Consider the following 19,116-nt stretch of genomic DNA (forward strand, 5'->3'; position numbering starts at 1 on the left):
TTTGACCAATGTCTTGGCTGTATTTCTAGTTAGGTCTTACATTTTAAATTAATCCATTTCTATTTATCTGTGTATTGCCATGGGACTGTGACCTATTGTTAAGGTCCTGGCATTTGCACATCTTTCTTCTTCAGTAGCCACATGGTGTCTCCGTGACTCTGCCTACTCTCTCTCTCTCTCTCTCTCTATCTCTTCTAGCCTGGTTGTAATCTACTATGCTTTGGCTGAAATAACTTTATTATTAACCAGTGGTAATAAAACAAGTTCACAGCAAAGAAAGGAAATCCCTAATCAATCTAGTATGTAGCTAATACACTGGAGACGGTACCCAGAGTCTCTTCTTAGTAATAGAGTATGTCCAGATACCTCATTTAGAATCATTGACCTGTGGTCAGACTATGGTCAGAGAACAATCATGGAGACCCTAGCTACCCCTATTTACCCAAGTTTATTTTCGTTCTTTCTCTTTAAAAACAAAATAAAACACAGTATAAAATTAATGTTCACACATGTATGTACACACAAAATGATGGAGTCTACTTTTTGTTAGATAACTACTCTTGAGCATGAGACTTTCTCCATAGTGTGATGGGTATACCCAGTGTTATTCACTGAAGAAAAGTGATGCTGCCTCTCTCTGAAACAACTAACTGCAAATAATTTCAATATTTTCACAAGATGTTCTGGTGTATATATATACTAGCATTCAAATTTGAGGCTTACACTTATTTCTGTGCCTTTCAGAAATAAGTTTTGTGACTCTTTTTTCTGCCCCAATCTAATAATTTTATTGATTACTGGAGATATTTATAAAATGCACCCCTTGTATTTGCTTCCTGCAACTAATGTAAGAAGAGTAATATTTAATTTATAAAGTTAGGATATAAAATAAATTAATGAAGACAAATGTTAGTTATTTTTAATATGTAGTTTCTTTTCCATATGTGCACATTACATCTTAAATTCAAAAGCTGTTACTTAAAATATTAATATAGTATAATTGTTTATTTTTATTCATATCCTCCTGCTTTAGCCTCTGAATTTGAAGAAATAGCATATTCCCAGGAATAAGTGTGGTTTGTAATTTTCTTGTCAGATTTTCATGTATGGCCCATTGGGTAACGTCCTTTTGTGTCTTCTTGAAGTTTTATGTGCTGTATCATCCTTTGTAATGCACCTCTCATCTATGCCCATTTTTAAAAGTCATCAGTTATTTTATTAAGATCCTTTGTTTTTTAATAGGGATAAAGTGCTGCCCTACATTCATTTATCAGTTTGTCCATGATATAGTAGCCCTCAATGTCACCTCATTAATTATCAGATTAAAAGAATGAATATAGCTTTATCTTGACTTATTTTCACCAATATTAGTTAAATTTGTGTTTCATAAATAAAGGATATAACTGTTTTATTGTTTACCTTGTTTATTTTTTCAAATCAAATGTATTTCACCCAAGTATAAAAAATGCATAGCAATGCTTCAAACAGGGTTGAACATAAATAACACTCATAAATGTTATCATAAATATCACAAAGTGGTCATAATCACCTTGTAGCCAAAGATGTAAAGGAATAAATCACAAACCATAATGGAACAAGTTTTTTCCATCCTCCAAATTCTTACACACACTCCTTTACAAAAGCACACTTATTAAATGATATAAATCAGTCTAAACTTGTTTTTAAATCTAAATATGTGAAATAATTCAATATTTATTAATGTACATGGCTTCGTTATTCTCTTTTGATGCAACTTCTTCACAATGCTAAGAGAAGCAATGTGTTTCTCCTGCTTGTGACTAAACAGAGATTCAGGGTGGAAATATTACAGTCTAATTATTCATTGTACTGTCTGATGAGGGATCACTGGCTGCATTCCATGGACTGTAATGCTGCTGTGAGCATCCTTATTTGCTATGATCTTAATGATTTATAATACATGTGCTAACTTGAGTTTTATATGTTTTTTGTTTTTGTATTTTTGGGGGGCAGAACAGTGATAAACATTTCTATTTGATGAGCTGGATACACAACAATATGCTCTTTTTAAAGATAATATATTATTGTATACATAATTATATATTATGAGGTTTTGTTTTCATTTTTTATGTTTTCTATTCTTCCCACTAGAGCACTTCATTTTCTCAGTGTATGTGTGTGTGTGTTCTGGTTTGACTTATTTCTAGTGTTTTCAGTCTTACATTTGATATTTAATGCTTCCCTTTTCTTTCCATTTTTAAAGTTTGTTAGTATTTATTTATTTATTTTTGTGAGTTTAACTCAGATCACCAGGTTTAGAGGTAAGACCTTTACTCTATGAGCCATATTGCCAACCAGTAGGTTAATTTAATCAACAACCCTGATTTAACTATTAGGTTGATTCTATAGATAATTAGAAGAAAATGACTACATTAAATGTACTATGTTTCTTCACTGAACCCTAGTATGAAAATACAAATTCAAATAAACATAAGAAAATTTTTAAACTTTGATCTTTATTCTTCTCAAATAGAGGATCAGTATAGATATCTGTATTTATTTTTGACATTCATATATGTTTTAGATCTTTCATGTAATAATTAACCTATGTTGAATTATTTGTAACTTTATTTAAAATATTCTTACTTCATTTTTTAAGTTTATTACATATTTATCAACCTATTTGTTTAGGTTTTCTCTCTCATTCTTTACCTTACCCAAACTTTGCTATTATTGTGTCTTTTGTGCTTTAGGTAATTTCTATGAGAGTCTTTTATTCAATTCTTAATCTTAGTAATCAGTATGGCAAGTTATCTGCAAAAATATGTCAATGGAAACCAACAGCTTTCTCATTGAACTTAAAGATACACTCAAAAGGAAGGAAATCATGCCTGGTACAAGAAATCTAGCTAACTTCCTACGGTAAGTACAGTTATGAACATTAGAAAAGAATCTCCTACCACAATTTTACTAGCTCAGAATAATATTTTTTTTGCATTCTAAGTCTTATTCTCAAATTAACAGATAAATGAAGCTGTGATCCCTCATTAAAGAAGCCTCTCTTTATAGAAAATGGAACCTTTTGCAGAAAACTGCAATTGGGCAGAATGCAAGTATCAATGGCTCATGTAGATCCCAGACACAGGGATATATATATTTCCCAATATTTTGTACTTATTTTACTACAAATATCTTTAAATATGTATGTATGTATATATAGATAGATATAATATTATGAAAATAAATTACTATTTCAAATTACATTTTGATTTTCCTTACTTGACATATTTGATATAAAAGTTTTTAAATTATTCATAAGATTCTTTTATTTACATTTATCTAAATGCATAAATATATATTTAGGTATCTTAAAAAGTTATTCTCAATCATCATGTGTTTATTACTCTAGAGTGTATGTATATTATCAATAATTTAATAAAACTGTGTATTATTTTATGTTATAATTTTGAGAGTTTTAAGCTTATAGAAAAATTGAGCATCATGTTCATAGAGTTTCAGTATAGTTCTTCAGTTTCCATTTAGTTTCTCTATGATAATCAACCTACATTGGCTAAATGAATGAGCCAAACTTGATATGTATTATAATTGATTCTGTAGTTCACAAAAGAATTTGCTTATGTGTTAAATACTTGGGAGCTATGACATTGCTTAATTTCTTGTTTCTATTACATCTCTTTCTGTTAGAACATAAATGTTGATATAACATTTTCCTGGGGTCTATCTATTTATGCTTGGCAATCATCAGTCTTTTTATTATGTGAATAACCTTATGTTCTCCATAATTTTGTGTATTCTTATTGTAATGAGGCCGCTTGTTTGTTTCCTGGTCACCCAGAAGCTCAGACCTGAAATATTTACACAGAAACTAAATTGTTTAAAACACTGATTGGCCCATTAGATCTAGCTTTTTTTTAGCTAACTCTTATATCTTAATTTATCTCATTCCTAGTAATCTGTGTATCGCCACATGGCTGTGGCTTACCGGGTAAAGTTTCCAGCATCTGTCTCCGGTGGAGGTACATGGTGGAGCTACATGGCTTCTCCTCATTCTTCCCCCCGGCACTTAGTTTCCCAGTCTACCTCTATTCCTTGTGTAGGCACAAGACAGTTACTTTATTAACCAATGACAATCACAGAATACAGAAGGAAATCCCACATCATATTTGGAGTTATCAAACATTTTTATACTGACATTTGTCCCCTAATAATAAACAGTATGATTTTTTTTTTGTTTAATTGTTTTTTCAAGACAGAGTTTTTCTGTGAAGCCAACAACCCTGGCTGTCCTAGAAGTTGCTTTGTACATCAGACTGGCCTGCATTTTCAGGGACTCCACTATCTTTGCCCCGCTCCTACCCGTGCTGAATTAAAGGCATGTACAACCCCACAACTGACATTTAAGAGTTTTCTGTTGATTCTTGTCCCATCAGGATTTTTTTCATTAGGCAACAATGTTCTTTTGCTTTAGAGTGGGTATAACTTCATTAATTCTTTGAAGTATTTATTAAAGTGAGTACTTTCTGCTTTATGTGGAAAGGGGCAAGAAGTTTAATTAATATAAACTCTCTTTAGAAGTCACTTTCCTGTTCCTTTCTCTCCAGAAATTTCTCAGATTCCTTACTCTTCACATTCTTACCTCATACTAAGAGTGGTCAGTGGTTTAGAATTTATAGTTCTATAGAACTAGTGAGTGATAGTGTTACTAGTGCTACTTCATCACTTTAAGATTAAGTTACTCTGATGTCTGGAGCTTAAAATCACTATATGTATTAGTTTGAGACCACTGTATTTGCTTCAATGAGAAATGTCTTTGACACATTTTAAATTTCAGCTGTTTGTATTGTTGTTTTATTAGCTTGTCATTGATATATATATATATATATATATATATGCAGTTTTTAATACTAACTGTTTAAAATAACTGTATACTGTTTTTATACTAACAGTATAAAATAACTGTTGAGAAATTTTGATATATATACATAAGCAGTTTTTTATAATAACCATTCAATGGCAGTGCTTTCATTTTTCAACTAAATTTTATAGCCGTTACACTTCAAAGAAATATGTTATTTTATTTTTTATTCTTTTTACTCTATTTCTATCATTCCTCCAAGATTTTGTTTTTATTTCTTATTAAAGTGAATTCTGTAAAATCTTTTATTGAGTACTTTCTTTGTTATAAGCTATCTCAAAAATATGTAACTGAAAGGGCATTATTTACTATTTGCTTTCCCCTCAAAACAGAGTAATATAAACCAATTTTGAAAACGTTTCTGAAGGCCTGTCCATATTCCTGAATAGTATGCCAAAGAAAATCATTGGCATCCATTTTCATTTATTTTTATTTTGTGTGTATGACAAGGGTATTCTATATTTCTATGCAGGTTCTTCTTGTGTGAGTTATTTCTAGTGAGCATGTGCCCAAGTGCATATGTGGTTGTCTAAGGAAGATCTTAGGCTGATATTCTGTCACTTTATTTATTTATTTATTTATTTTTGGTAAATTATAAAAGTTTCCATTTCCGCCCCCCCTTCCCAACACCCTCCCACTCCCCCCACTCCCCCCCTCCTTCCCCTCCGTCCCCCAGGGCAGTCAGGGTTTCCTGCCCTGTGGGAAGCTCCAGCTCCCTCCCCCTCCCTCCAGGTCCAGGAAGGCGAGCGTCCAAACAGACTGGATCCCCAAAATCCAGCATATGCAGAGGAAACAGATCCCAGTGTCATAGTCAATGGCTTTTCAGAAAGACCCCGGGCCAGCCACAGTCAGAGAATCCGGCCAAATTCCGAGAATCTGGCTAGATCACGTCCTCGTTCAGTCCCAGTCCGGCTGGCCCTGGTAAACTCTCATCAGATCCGTTCCCTTGTATCAGTGGGTGATAGCATCCCTCGCAGTACTGAATTCGTTTTTTCATGTTCCTCCTCCTTCCGCTCCCCCTCCGGACCTCGGGGGGCTCAATCCGGTGCTCCAATGTGGGCCTCCGACTGCATAGCCGTCCTTCGCCAGAGGAAGGATCTATGGTGATAAGCAAAATATACATCAGTATGGTCATGGGTCTTGCCTATTTTCTATCTTCTTAGAGACAGAGGATTCATTTTGTCTTTGATATTCTGTAAGTCTGACCAGCTGGCCTACTAGATTCCAAACAATTTTCTTTTCCTATTGCCCATTTGGCCATGGAGTACTGTGGTTATGTGCGCCACCATTTCTGTCTTTTTAGTATTTTTCTAAAGGTTTGAAATCTAGTCCTCATACTTGTAGAGCAAGCAGTTTACCAGTGGCCAGCTTTCTGGCCCCTGACATTTTCTCTATTTTTCTTTTATATCTAATGAGAATTCTTCCTGTTGAGAAATTTTGATAGCGATTTTTTTTCTGTTAAAATGATATTTTAAAGCTTAGTTCTTGGTTTTTCTCCAATAGTGTTGAGAAGCTTATGAAACAAATGGTGAGGTAATATTTAGCCTCATATATCTTTAGGGATATGCCTCACAACAAAGATGACATTTGAGCAAAGCTTTGAAAGTTTTAAATAAGGAAATCATTAAGCTATGTGGAGATAGCTCATTCTTTGTATATTCCATGTCTTATATAACGATGTCCTGTACTTTGAGGAAAATCTGTCATCATTATGATAGGCACAGCTTAAGTATAGAAGAGAATGCTGATAGGAAATTTTAAAAGGATTTGCTTCATTTAATCTTCTAGTAACATACAAAGTGGACAATTTTGAAAAGAAAAAATATACATTGAAATAATAATTGCATTCTCATAACCAATTAAAATTTATTATCCCATAAGAAACAACTTTCCAGGAAAATAATAATAATACAAAACCTTCATACTTTTGTTATTTATTTAGGAAAGATGTTTAATTATTTATAATGTTAAATTAAACATAAGTAGTCGAATTATTTTTTACTCAGAAAAACTGTTTGTATCCCCTCATATTAAATAAAGTGTGCTGTTTACTTGGTATATTAAATAATAATAATGATGATGATGCTGACAAGAAGACACTGATTATTTTTTCTATCATGTAATAGATACTCATTGAATGTGTGGATTTTACATGTATGTGCACATGTGCATATATTCATCTCACATTGCAGCTACTTCTTATTCAATTTTTTCATCTATCATATTAATAATAATTCTCAATAGTAGACATATATTTTATATTTTCAAGAAGGTAAGCATCTCTTTCATACATGTAGTACTAATTTCTAATTTTACAAAAGATTTAAGGCAGTAGTATACCTTCTCGAATCTTATAAATGGTGAATATGATACTAAGATCCAAACAACTCTTCTCTCATCAGTTATTTGTGACTAAATTAAATTTCCCTATTTTCCTGTTTCAGAAAGGTCTACATATGACCTTTCCTCTTCGATTAAAGCAAAAAATTAGGTAAACTACCTAAAAGCTATTGCAGAGACGCTCAAACTCACCTAACCATCATTACACTCCCATTAAAGCAATCATGTGCCATCACCTAAGGGCTTTAATGTAATAGTCTACACAGTTCAGCTAATGAAAATGATATAAAAGTCTCATTTGCCCAATGATTAAGATTTGATATTATAATGTGCCATTTATCTAGTATTTCTCTTTAATCATAATTATAATTATTCCACTTTACACTCCTTAAATTTTTAGATGGGTTAATGTTACTGGATGCTCTAAATTCCTGTTATACAAATTTTAATCATTTCTCCTGACTACTAAGATTATTTGCCTTCCTTTGATCAGAATCCCAAGTGACCCATTCATTCATTTGTAATCATTGATTGTTCTTTACAGCAATCAAGAAAAGGTTTATTAGTATATCTTAAGTTCCATCTACCCACATTAACTGCAAAATTGTTATGTTTCTTTCCATAATTTCTTGTGCATTCACAATTTTACCTATATTTTCTATAATTTTTTTGTGTATTCACGAAATTACTCTATTTTTTCTTAGATATCTACACATATTTCATCTACCAAATGTTATTTCATAATCCCGAGTCTGGTTGATCTGCAGTTTTAAAAAAAATACCAAAAACTCCTATTTTTCTTTCCTTCTTGCAATACTTAGAAAGTTTCATCAAGACTATATTTATATGTTGTATATTTCCTTCATATAAATTGCAGAACCCAGGGCTAAAATTAATTTATATACATTACCACAGACTCAGAAGGAGTCTTACATCCTTCAGTAAACCATTTTCTAGTATGTTCCCCTAACTCCTAAGTTCACCACTGTACTTCTGTTGCAAAATTTTTCTGCTTTGGGAATTTTTTTTGATAAACATGCTTTTATCAAACATGCTTTGAGAAACATGCTTTGAGAAACATGCTTTTTTGAGGAGTTCTTTCTCATCTAGTTGGCAAATAACATTTTGAATTGCTTTTTCAAGCAGATACTATATTTTGCTTACTCATTAATTAGATGACTGATAATTGAGTTTGTTTTAATAGCTTTGTGATTCCTTTTCTTTCTTTATTTTTATTTGAAAGTAGATTTTACTCTCACACAATACTCCCTGACCACAGTTTCCCCTTGTTCCACTCCTCGCAGCTCCCTCCAACCTTTCCTCTCCCCCAGATTTACTCCTGTTCCTTTTGCCTTCAGAAAAGAGCAGGCCTCCAAAAGACAATAAGCAAACATGATAAAATAAGATACAATATGTCAAAATACAACTCCTTATATCAAGGCTGGACAAGTCAATCCAGTAGGAGAAAGAGTCCCAAGAGCAGGGAAAACATCAGAGACACTACTGCTAGCACAGTTAGGAGTTCTCAAAAACCACTATGCTATCAGCTACAACACATATGTAAAGGATTTGATGCTGGCCTTGCAATCCACAAGTTTGCTGCTACAGTTTCTATGAGGCATTCGTTGATTCAGTGAGTCATTTTCTCTTGGTGTCCTTCATTCTCTGTGATTCCTATCATCTCTCTTTCCCCCCTTCCACAAGTAGCCTGAGATCTTATGACGGGCACCCAATGGTGACCTCAAATTAACTACTCTCTCCACACCTCTGGATGTGGGTCTCTGTATCCTCTATCATCTGCAAGTAGTGATATTTTTGACTTGTTCCTTTTCAGTTTGTACACCTAGAACTTCATCAGATGTTGTAGCTATGGAGAGAGTACACAACCTTGTCTTTTCCTGGATATCTGTGGAATTATTTTGAGTTTCTTTTCATTTAATTTGATATTGACTGCAGACTTACTGTAAACTGACCTTATTATATCTAATTTTGTCCCTTGTATCCTTAATCTCTCAAGAATTTTTATTATTAAGGGTTTTTGGATTTTTTCAAACTTTTTAAAAGGCATTTAATGAAATTCTCCTATTTTTTCAGTTTATTTTTATGGTGGATAAGATTGACTGAGTTTTGTATGTTGAATCATTCCTGCATCCCCGGCATGAAGCCTCTTTGATCATGTTGAATGATATTTTAATGTGTTTTTGTACTGTTTGCAAGAATTTTATTGGCTATTTTTGAATCTATGACCAAGAAGGAAATTGTTCAGAAATTCTCCTTCATTGTTGAGTATTTTTGTGATTTGGTACCACAGCAATTGCAGCATCAGAAAATGAATTTGGCAATGTTCGTTTTGTTTTGATTTCATGAAATCAAATGCTTGAGTAATGCTTGAAAATCTTCTTTGACAGTCTGGAAGAATTGTGCATCAAAATCATCTGGCCATGGGCCTTCTTTGATTGAAAGAAAACTATTCATTTATTTTGATTTTCTAACTTGTTAAACTAAAGTTTTTAAAGTCTATACTTATTTTTCTCTGAATTTACATGGTATCTGTTGTTATGTTTCCCTTTTTGTTCCTGATTTGGTTAAATTGGATATTCTAGCTCTGACTTTTAGTTAGCTTGAAAAAAAAATTTGTCTATCTTGTGGTTTTTCTTTTTATTTATTTACTTTATTAATTAAAATTATTCAATTATTTCATGTTGCTACAGAAGATTTTCTTCCCTCCTCTTTTTCCTTCTTCTCACCCCTGCCTGTCCTCTGTCTCACTCTCATACACTGCTCCTCTGTTTCGTTTCAGAATGGGGCAGAACTCCAGTGGATATCAACAAAGCATAACAAGTCAACATGAGGCAGGACTAAGATCCTCCCTTTTAATTAAGGTTGAGCAAGGAAACACAGTATAATGAATAGGTTCGCAAAAGTCAGTTCAAGTATGATCCTGCTGCTAGGACTCCAGCAGAGACCAAGCCACATAACTGTCACACATATGTGGATGACATAGACTGGTCTGATGCAGACTTCCTAGTTGTTAGTCCTGAGTCCGTCAGTACCTAGGAGTCCAGTGTAGTTGTTGCTGTTGGTTCCCTTGTGATAACCTTAACCTGCCTGGCACATTCAATCTTTCTTCCCTACATTCAACAGAATTCCTGGATCACAGCCCAATGCTTCATTGTGGATCTTCACATCTTTTTCCATCAGGTACTAGATAAAGACCCTTTGATGACATTAAGTGTAGTCAACAACCTGATGATAGCAGATGACTAGTTCATGCACCCTCCCCACTATTGCTAGGAGTCTTAGCTGGGGTCATCCTTGTGAACTCATGGGAGATTCCCTGGCACCAGATTTCTTCCTGACCTGTTAATATGTGTCCTCCCATCAGGACATCACTCATTACCCTTCCCCTCCAGTCCAGTCCCCAACCTACTCAACCTACTATCTCATTTCCCCATCCCCCTCTGATCACTCCTGCTTCCAGTTTGTCCAAGAGATCTCTTCAATTTCCCCTTCCCAGGGAAGTCTATGTATCCTTCCTTGAGTCTTCCTTGTAACCTAAACTCTCTGACTGTGGATAGTACAGTGAATATCCTTTACTTTTCAACTACAACTCATGTTCACTTATGAGTGAGAACATATCATTTTTTAAAATATTTTTGGAAAGGGAACAAGGTTGCCTTACTTAGGATGGTATTTTCTACTTCCATCTATTGTCTGAAAATACCATGATGTCATTTCTTTTTTATATGAATACTTCATTGTGTAAATGTAACATATTTTTTTATACAATCTTTTGTTGAGGGTCATCTAGGTTGTTTCCAAGTTTTAGCTATTATAAATAATGCCGCTATGAACATAGTTGAGCAAGTTTCTTCGTGGTATGATGGAGCATCCCTTGGATATATGTCCAAGATTGGTGTACCTGGTTCTTGAGGTAGATTGAGTCTCAATTTTCTGAGAAACTGTCACATAGATTTCCAAAGTCGTCCTACAAGTTTTTACTTCCATCAGCAGTGGAGGATGTATCCCTTACTTTACATCCTCTCCGTCTTCTTTTCACTAAACCTTTCTCCTCAGGGCATAGTGAAGAATGCAGAGAAGGCAGAAAGTTTATAAGACACAGAAGAGAGAGATGACACCAAGAAAGCAGTGTCATCATGACACAACAGGAATGATATTTATGTGAACTCGCAGAGACGGTGACAGCACACACAGGGTCTGCATAGGGCCAAGATAGACCTGGTCTGAGAGCTTAAATGGGGAGGTGGATATAAATTCCTATCTCTAATCACGGAATTACCTCAAATGGACAACTTCTTGAAAAGAAAGATTGTTTTTTTCTGAATCTCAAGCGTGTATTTAAATCATACATCAGGGTTAAGCCTATGGCCAATACTATATGGTGCCCAACACAAAACAAATTCAAGGGTGTTTTTGCAGATTTTTACCTCATATTGCTTTGTTCAGACAGTTTTTTTTTTTTGGGTTGGGGCGGTTACTGTTCATTTGTTTCATATTATGGCTTCTGGTTTTGTGGTTTTGTTTGTATGTGTGTGTGTTTCATGTATTCTTTGTTTTATTTATTTACTGTATTTTATTCACCTGTTTCTTTTCGAGAGAGAGAGAGAGAGAGAGAGAGAGAGAGAGAATAAATGATATTGGATGAATGCAGAAGTGTAGAAGATCTGGAAGGAGATGGCGAGGGAAAATTATGACCAGAATATATTTTTATTTTTTCTTTTTATTTATTTTTAAGAGATAACAAACTTTTTTAATTTTACATACAAATCCTAGTTCCCACTTCCTCTCTTTCTCCCATTCTGATTGAGATATAAGTCATCTTGTTCATAATCTGTCACCCTGACAAACAACAGTAACCATCAGAATACTTTATAAGGTTTTCAAAATTACCAAAATCATCAAAATTAATAGTATGATTAAATGGTGTCCACATTTTATATACTTTGTTTTTTAAAAAGTTATTTTTCATACAATATTTTCAATAAATAAAAGAGGTTTGCTGTCTTTGCCATTCATCAATGACAACTGAGAGTGGAAAGCTCCTAGCTTTGAGCATCCACCAAGGTTCTCCACTATGTAGTTAACTCCTACTGGTAAAATCCTGAGACAAGACTAAGCAACTTTTCTGATTGAGATATAAGTCATCTTGTTCATAATCTATCATCCTGACGAATAACAGTAACCATCAGAATACATTATACGGTTTCCATAATTACAAAAATTATCAAAATTAATAGTATGATTAAATAGTGTCCACATTTTATATACTTTGCTTTTTAAAAAATAACTTTAAACTTTGATTTTTTTAAAATTCTCTTGCTCAAGTTAGAGAAATTTGAAACTCAAGTTAGTGGAAACACAAATATACTTACTGTGTCCTTCTGAAAGTAAAATGGTTTTAAAATATGTATAAAAGCCAAATGGAAAACTCACTTGTGCAGCAATATATCTGATAGCAGGAACATGAATTTTGGGTCATAGGTGTTTCTGCAATACAGATACAAGCTCTTAAATTCTTGAACATATCAAATTACGGAATGAATCAATTTGTGTCTCTGATTCTATCTTTGCCTCTCTAACTTAGAGAAAAGATATCAAGAACAGAAGAAGAATCCTGAACATTTTTCACAGGAACTAGACATTTTTTACTGGTGTTTAAGTCAATCACTAGCCTGCTTCACCTTAGTGGTTACTGAACCCAGAGAGATTGTGACTTAATGCAGTCATGTTCTCTGAAGATATCTAAAAGAGAAACTGAAGGAAATTGAAATTTAGTTACTTGATCTTTGTGAAATTGAGGTCTAATCCTTTTCTTTCCTGGTGACAATGGGCAGTTGTCTAAACTTCAGCTTATTTTTAGAGTGATGAGAACTAGAGACTTTGAAATCTCTGAAAATACAGTTTAAAAATTACAGCATGTCTGAAACTTCATCTTCAAGTGGAAATGATAACCACATCTCAAACTTTATGGAAGTACACACATGACAACTATAATAGCATCAAAACAGATATAATTATATATTTGAATAAATACATTAAATGTAAATATTTTTTCAATAGCACATATAGAAGAAAAAGGACCAGAGATAATATGATCACTATTATATTAAACAGACTTTTTTTAGAACTTTGGACATTTATAACAGTGATTAAGATATGTTATTTGATAATTCTGCACATTTATATAAAATAATTTATAACTTGTTTCCTATAATCCTGAACTACTTTATAGTCATTTTCCCAAATAGCCAACATTTATGTCTCATATTAAGATGAATAAGATTTTTATGTTTCCAACACAATAATAAATTTCCCACATAAAAACACTTCACTCATTGTGATTTATCTTTATATGATTATTTTAAAAAATTAATGTATCAAATTCATTGTTCCCCTCTGGAAATTATCATCTCTTGACAAATTGTGTTAGTAACCAATAAAACAATCAATATCATAGAAAGTCTTCGTTTCAGAGAAGAAAAAAATTTACATGTCATAAAATGTCTAAAGAAATTAGATTTCTAGAGAAAATGATAAGATGCCAAGTACTGATATTAGCCCATTTTGCATTCTTTTACAAATACACACGAGGCTTGCTTCAGTGTGAATAAAGATCCTATCATTGCTGTCCCAGCAACAGCAGATTCTTGTGTTCACTTTTGTAAACGCACAACATCATCTTTCAGAAGATGTGGGGTTTCCAATACCTTGTGTCTTGTTCTACTCTCTCATCACGGGTATTAGACTTACAACATTATCTCAGGAAAGTTCTCATGGGAAAGTGATGGTATATACCTTTAATCCAAGCACTCTGGAGGTAGAGGCAATTGGATCTCTCAGTTTGAGACCAGCTTAGGCTATAACAAGAATTCCAGGACAGCCAGAGATACACAGAGAAACTTATCTCAAAAACAATGACAACAAAATGAATCAAACAACAAGAAAACAATAGTTGTGATATTTATGTATATACATACACACACACATATCACACACACACACACACACACACACACACACACACACACATATATTGGTTTTGGGGACAGGGTTACAGGGTTTATTTCTCTCTGTAGCTTTGGTGTTTGCTGTCCTGAAACTAGTTCTTAGACCAGGCTGGCCTTGAACTCACAGAGATCCACCTGCCTCTGCCTCCCAAGTGCTGGGATTAAAGGCCTGTGCCACCACTGCCCAGCCTCTCTCTCTCTCTCTCTCTCTCTCTCTCTCTCTCTCTCTCTCTCTCTCTCTCTCTCTCTCTTTAATATATATATTAAAGAAAGACATGAAGAAAAAAATATTTGGTTCTCAGTTAGAGTTTTAGGAACCCTGGGATATAATCTCTGGAAAGAACCTTCTAGAAGAAAGCAACATCAGGAGAGTGCATGTGAGAGCAATCATACTAAAAAGCAATCAAAAACCAATCAATTGGTAGAACTATGATACCAAGTTCTATTTACAAAAGGTCCTTTCAAAAGTATTTACCTGTCCAAAGGTTTTTTCTTTAAATATTACATGAAAGTCAGTCTTAAAACACATGAAAATTTAGGCTCTTTAATGAAATTATAACCATAGCATAGTATATATCTAAAGATATTTTATTCAATTTGGAACATACAATAACAAAAATATCTTATGACTTATTGAGATATTGTGTTTTTTATGAATTGTTTCATGAGATGTCTATTTAATGTTTTAAATTAATAATCTTTTAAATGAAAATTTTTGTTCTGATTGTGGTCTCTGTTCCCCCAATCTCTCCCAGATCTTCCCTACCTCCTCACCTATCCAAATCCACACACTTTCTTTCTCTTTCTCATTAAAAAATAGACATTTGAAAATAGTGAAGTAAGATAAGACAAAATAAAAGCAAACACACATGAAGAAAAAAAAAGAGTCAAAGAATAGGTATGAGAAACACAGGTACAGAAACACATATATTCACACAAAAATAATTCTTAAAAAAACCCACAAAAATCAAAAGGCATAATAAAATCATAAAGAGAAGACCTGTAAGGTTAAAAAGAAAGCTTAATCAAAGCCTTATGAGACAAAAAATTCCAAAAATTTCACTGAGATTTTTTCTTTTTTTTTTTTTGGACATCGATTATTGGGCATGAGGCCTGCCCTCATGTGTAGTTGGCACGGGCAGTAGACTTCACTGGAGGAAAATAATTTTTCTTTTGCCAGAGGTCATCAATTGGAGATAGCTTCTGAATTACAGATGGGATCTCATACAAACTTTCACTCAAAAATTTTTAATGATAAAAAGACAAAGAGAGCAAAACTTGGAAAACTGATAATGTACCATTTTGTTCAGTAAGAAACATAAATTCTATATATATATATATCTCTGCTGCTTTTTAAATATTTAGGTAAAAGATATTTCAGCTCATACAAACCCTCTAAAGCATGTTATTCAATATAATAATACAAGAATTCAGAGGTTATTAAAAACAGAAAATAAAATCAATTATTGAAATAAAATAAGAAAAAAGTTTGGAAATACTAATGAACTTGTCACAGACCAACAATTCAGTATCACGAAACTGTTTGAAAAACCTCAGAAAAAAGCATACTGAAAAAGATCACTTGACTAACATAGAAGCCTTATAAATGGGCAATGATAATTAAGGCAACGAATGACAAATACTAATGAAAACTTCTTATATAGAGAGAAGGTAGAAAAATGCTTAACTCTTCTATAGAGAGTGAATTTAAAAATACCCAGAAATTAATGTTACATACTTATGCAGTGGATAATGAACTGAAGATACAGTTGAAGAAAGTATATTTTAAATGAAAATCAGAATGTGTCAAAATAGACTACATGTGTAAATACTCATTAGAATTTATTAAGCTTTGTTCATGCAGTTTAAACAGAAACTTGAGAAGCATTAAATCTTGTCCCTAAGAGGCTCATCTTATACATGTGACTGTGTCCTGCACAGACGCTTCTGGAAGAAATTATGAAATTTAAGCAATAAAGCCACAGAACAGCCAACATCATGCTCATTATGATGACAAGGATGATCTAAACATTTTGCAAACAAAATGGGTTTTAAACATCTCTGGATAATATCCTTAAGAATTAATAGTAATTATTTCACACAAAATACATGAATAATAATAGAGAAGGAAATAAAAATTTGTTAGTGGGTTAGAAACTGGAAAAATTTTAAACTGAATTAAAAGAAAATTATTTTGAATGTGTGTGGTTGGGATGTAAGGTTGATAATGATAGTAATAAATCATTAATGAGCATAATTCTGCATATATGTTTCAAATATTATCAAAATACAGATAGTTAAACAAATGCTTTTGTAGTATGTTAGGGCATCTCTTGGGTATATTCCCAAGAGTGTAATTGCTGGGTCCTGAGGGAGGCTGACTCCCAGTTTCCTGAGAAACCGCCACACACTGATTTCCACAGTGGCTGAACAAGTTTGCATTCCCACCAACAATGGATGAGAGTTCCCCTCTCTCCACATCCTCTCCAGCATAGGCTATCGTTGGTGTTTTTGACTTTAGCTATTCTGACAGGTGAAAGATGGTATCTCAAAGTTGTTTTGATTTGCATTTCCGTGATCGTTAAGGAGGTTGAGCATGTCCTTAAGTGTCTTCTGACCATTCGAAGTTCATCTGTTGTGAATTCTCTGTTCAGTTCAGTACCCCATTTTTTAATTGGGTTTATTAGAGTTTTAGTGTCTAGTTTCTTGAGTTGTTTGTATATTTTGGAGATCAGACCTTTGTCTGTTCATAGCAGCACTATTTGTAATAGCCAGAACCTGGAAACAACCTAGGTGCCCCTCAATAGAAGAATGGTTTAAAAAGGTGTGGAACATTAGAGTTTTACTCAGCGGTAAAAAACAATGACATCTTGACTTTTGCATGCAAATGGATGGAAATAGAAAACGCTTTACTGAGTGAGGTAAGCCAGACCCAAAAAGAGGAATATGGTATGTATTCACTCATAAGTGGATTCTAACCGTAATTAAAGGTCTTTGAGCCTATTATTCGTGATCCTAGAGAAGCTAAATAAGAAGGTGAACCTGACGAAAATCATGTAGCTATCCTCCTGGAGATGGAAAATAGACAAGAGTGCCAGGTAACCTCGGGTGCATGGGGGGGTGGGTGGGAGGGTTGTTGGAAGGGGAGAGGGTTAGAGAGAAGGGAGTAGGGGAGGGATGGGGAAAGCTCGGTGGCCTGGGATGGGGGGGAGGGAGAATGGATAGATATGGGATCAGGGAAGTATATACCTCAACTAAGGGAGTCATTTTATGGTTTACAAGAGACTTGAGTATAAAGGGGATCCCAGGTCCAAGGAGAGATCCCCAGATTGTTCTCTGGACAGAGGAGAGGGTGCCTGAACCAGCCTTGGCCCACAACCATACTGATGAACATTTTGCATATCACCATAGAACCCTCATCTGGCGATGGAGGGAGATGGAGGCGGAGACCCACGTCGAAACACTGGACCTAGCTCCCTAGGTCCAAACGAGAGGCAGAAGGAAGGAGAATGTGAACAAAGAGGGCAAGAGCAGAGGAAACCTTCATCCGACGATGGCGATACAGACGGAGACCCATATTGGAGCACCGGACGGAACCCTCCACGGTCCAAATGAGGAGCAGAAGGAGGAAGAAAATGAATAAAGAAATCAGGACTGCGATGGGCGCCATCACCCACTGATACAAGGAGACTGATCTAATGAGAGTTCACCAAGGCCAGCTGGACTGGAACTGAATGAGCACGTGATCTAACCAGATTCTCTGAATGTGGCCAGATTCCCTAGATGTGGCTGGCCCGGAGTCTTTCTGAAAAGCCATTGACAATGACACTGGGACTTGTTTCCTCTACATATACTGGATTTTTGGGATCCAGTCTGTTTGGATACTCACCTTCCTGGACCTGGAGGGAGGGGGGAGGAACTTGAACTTCCCACAGGGCAGGAAACCCTGACTGCTCTTAGGGATGGAGAGGGAGGAGGAGAGGGAGTGGGGGAAGTGGGAGGGTGTTGGGAGGAGGGGCGGAAATGGAAACTTTTATAATTTAATAAACTTTAAAAAAAATACAGATAGTTGAATGTTTATCTTTCAATATTCAAGAAATAAATCTAGAAGGCACTGCCACAAGACTGTTAGATTAAATCCGCCATGAAGTTTTAAGCTCTGTATTAATTCTCACATCTTAAAATCTACACCTATTACTAATCACAACTTCAACGGAATTCTGCAAAATACAGTTATTTTGTTTAATAAAAAATTCCTGGAAATGGAGAACATTTTCTTCTAAGAGACTGGTGGTTGGGGATGGTACCTGCCTAAGCCTATTGTATTTATTTCCACAGTTTTAGAGAAATTAAAATATATTGGAAAAAACTTTGTTTTCAATGTAGGAAAAATAAAATGTCAATATAAGTAATTCTATAATCTCTATAACAATGAACTATGTTTTATCTTTTAATTATTATCTAAACAATTATCCAACTATTTAATCTTTAGAACGTCCTCTCAAATGACAATACAAGAGCTCAACAATTCTTATACAAAAATAATTTTGATCAATTGCCTTCATATATCATAAAGTTCAGTTTACATATGAATACCAGATTCTATGGACCATAACAAATCTCATTAAGTCAAGTCATCCATATTCCTGGTGTTTTATAATATAGAAAATCACCTCATCCTTTTAAAATTACAGACAGTTTTTGATACTGTTCTTTGGCTTAATGTGAAGCATTCACTTTATTTAAGTGTAAAGTGAATGAATATTTATCCAGTCCAGGCTGTACTGATTAAAAAGGAAGGATGAAAGGTCTGATCATGTCTCATTACGAGCA

Source organism: Myodes glareolus, chromosome 10 (genome assembly GCF_982192425.1).
Source record: "Myodes glareolus chromosome 10, mMyoGla1.1, whole genome shotgun sequence".
Classification (NCBI taxonomy): Eukaryota; Metazoa; Chordata; class Mammalia; order Rodentia; family Cricetidae; genus Myodes; species Myodes glareolus.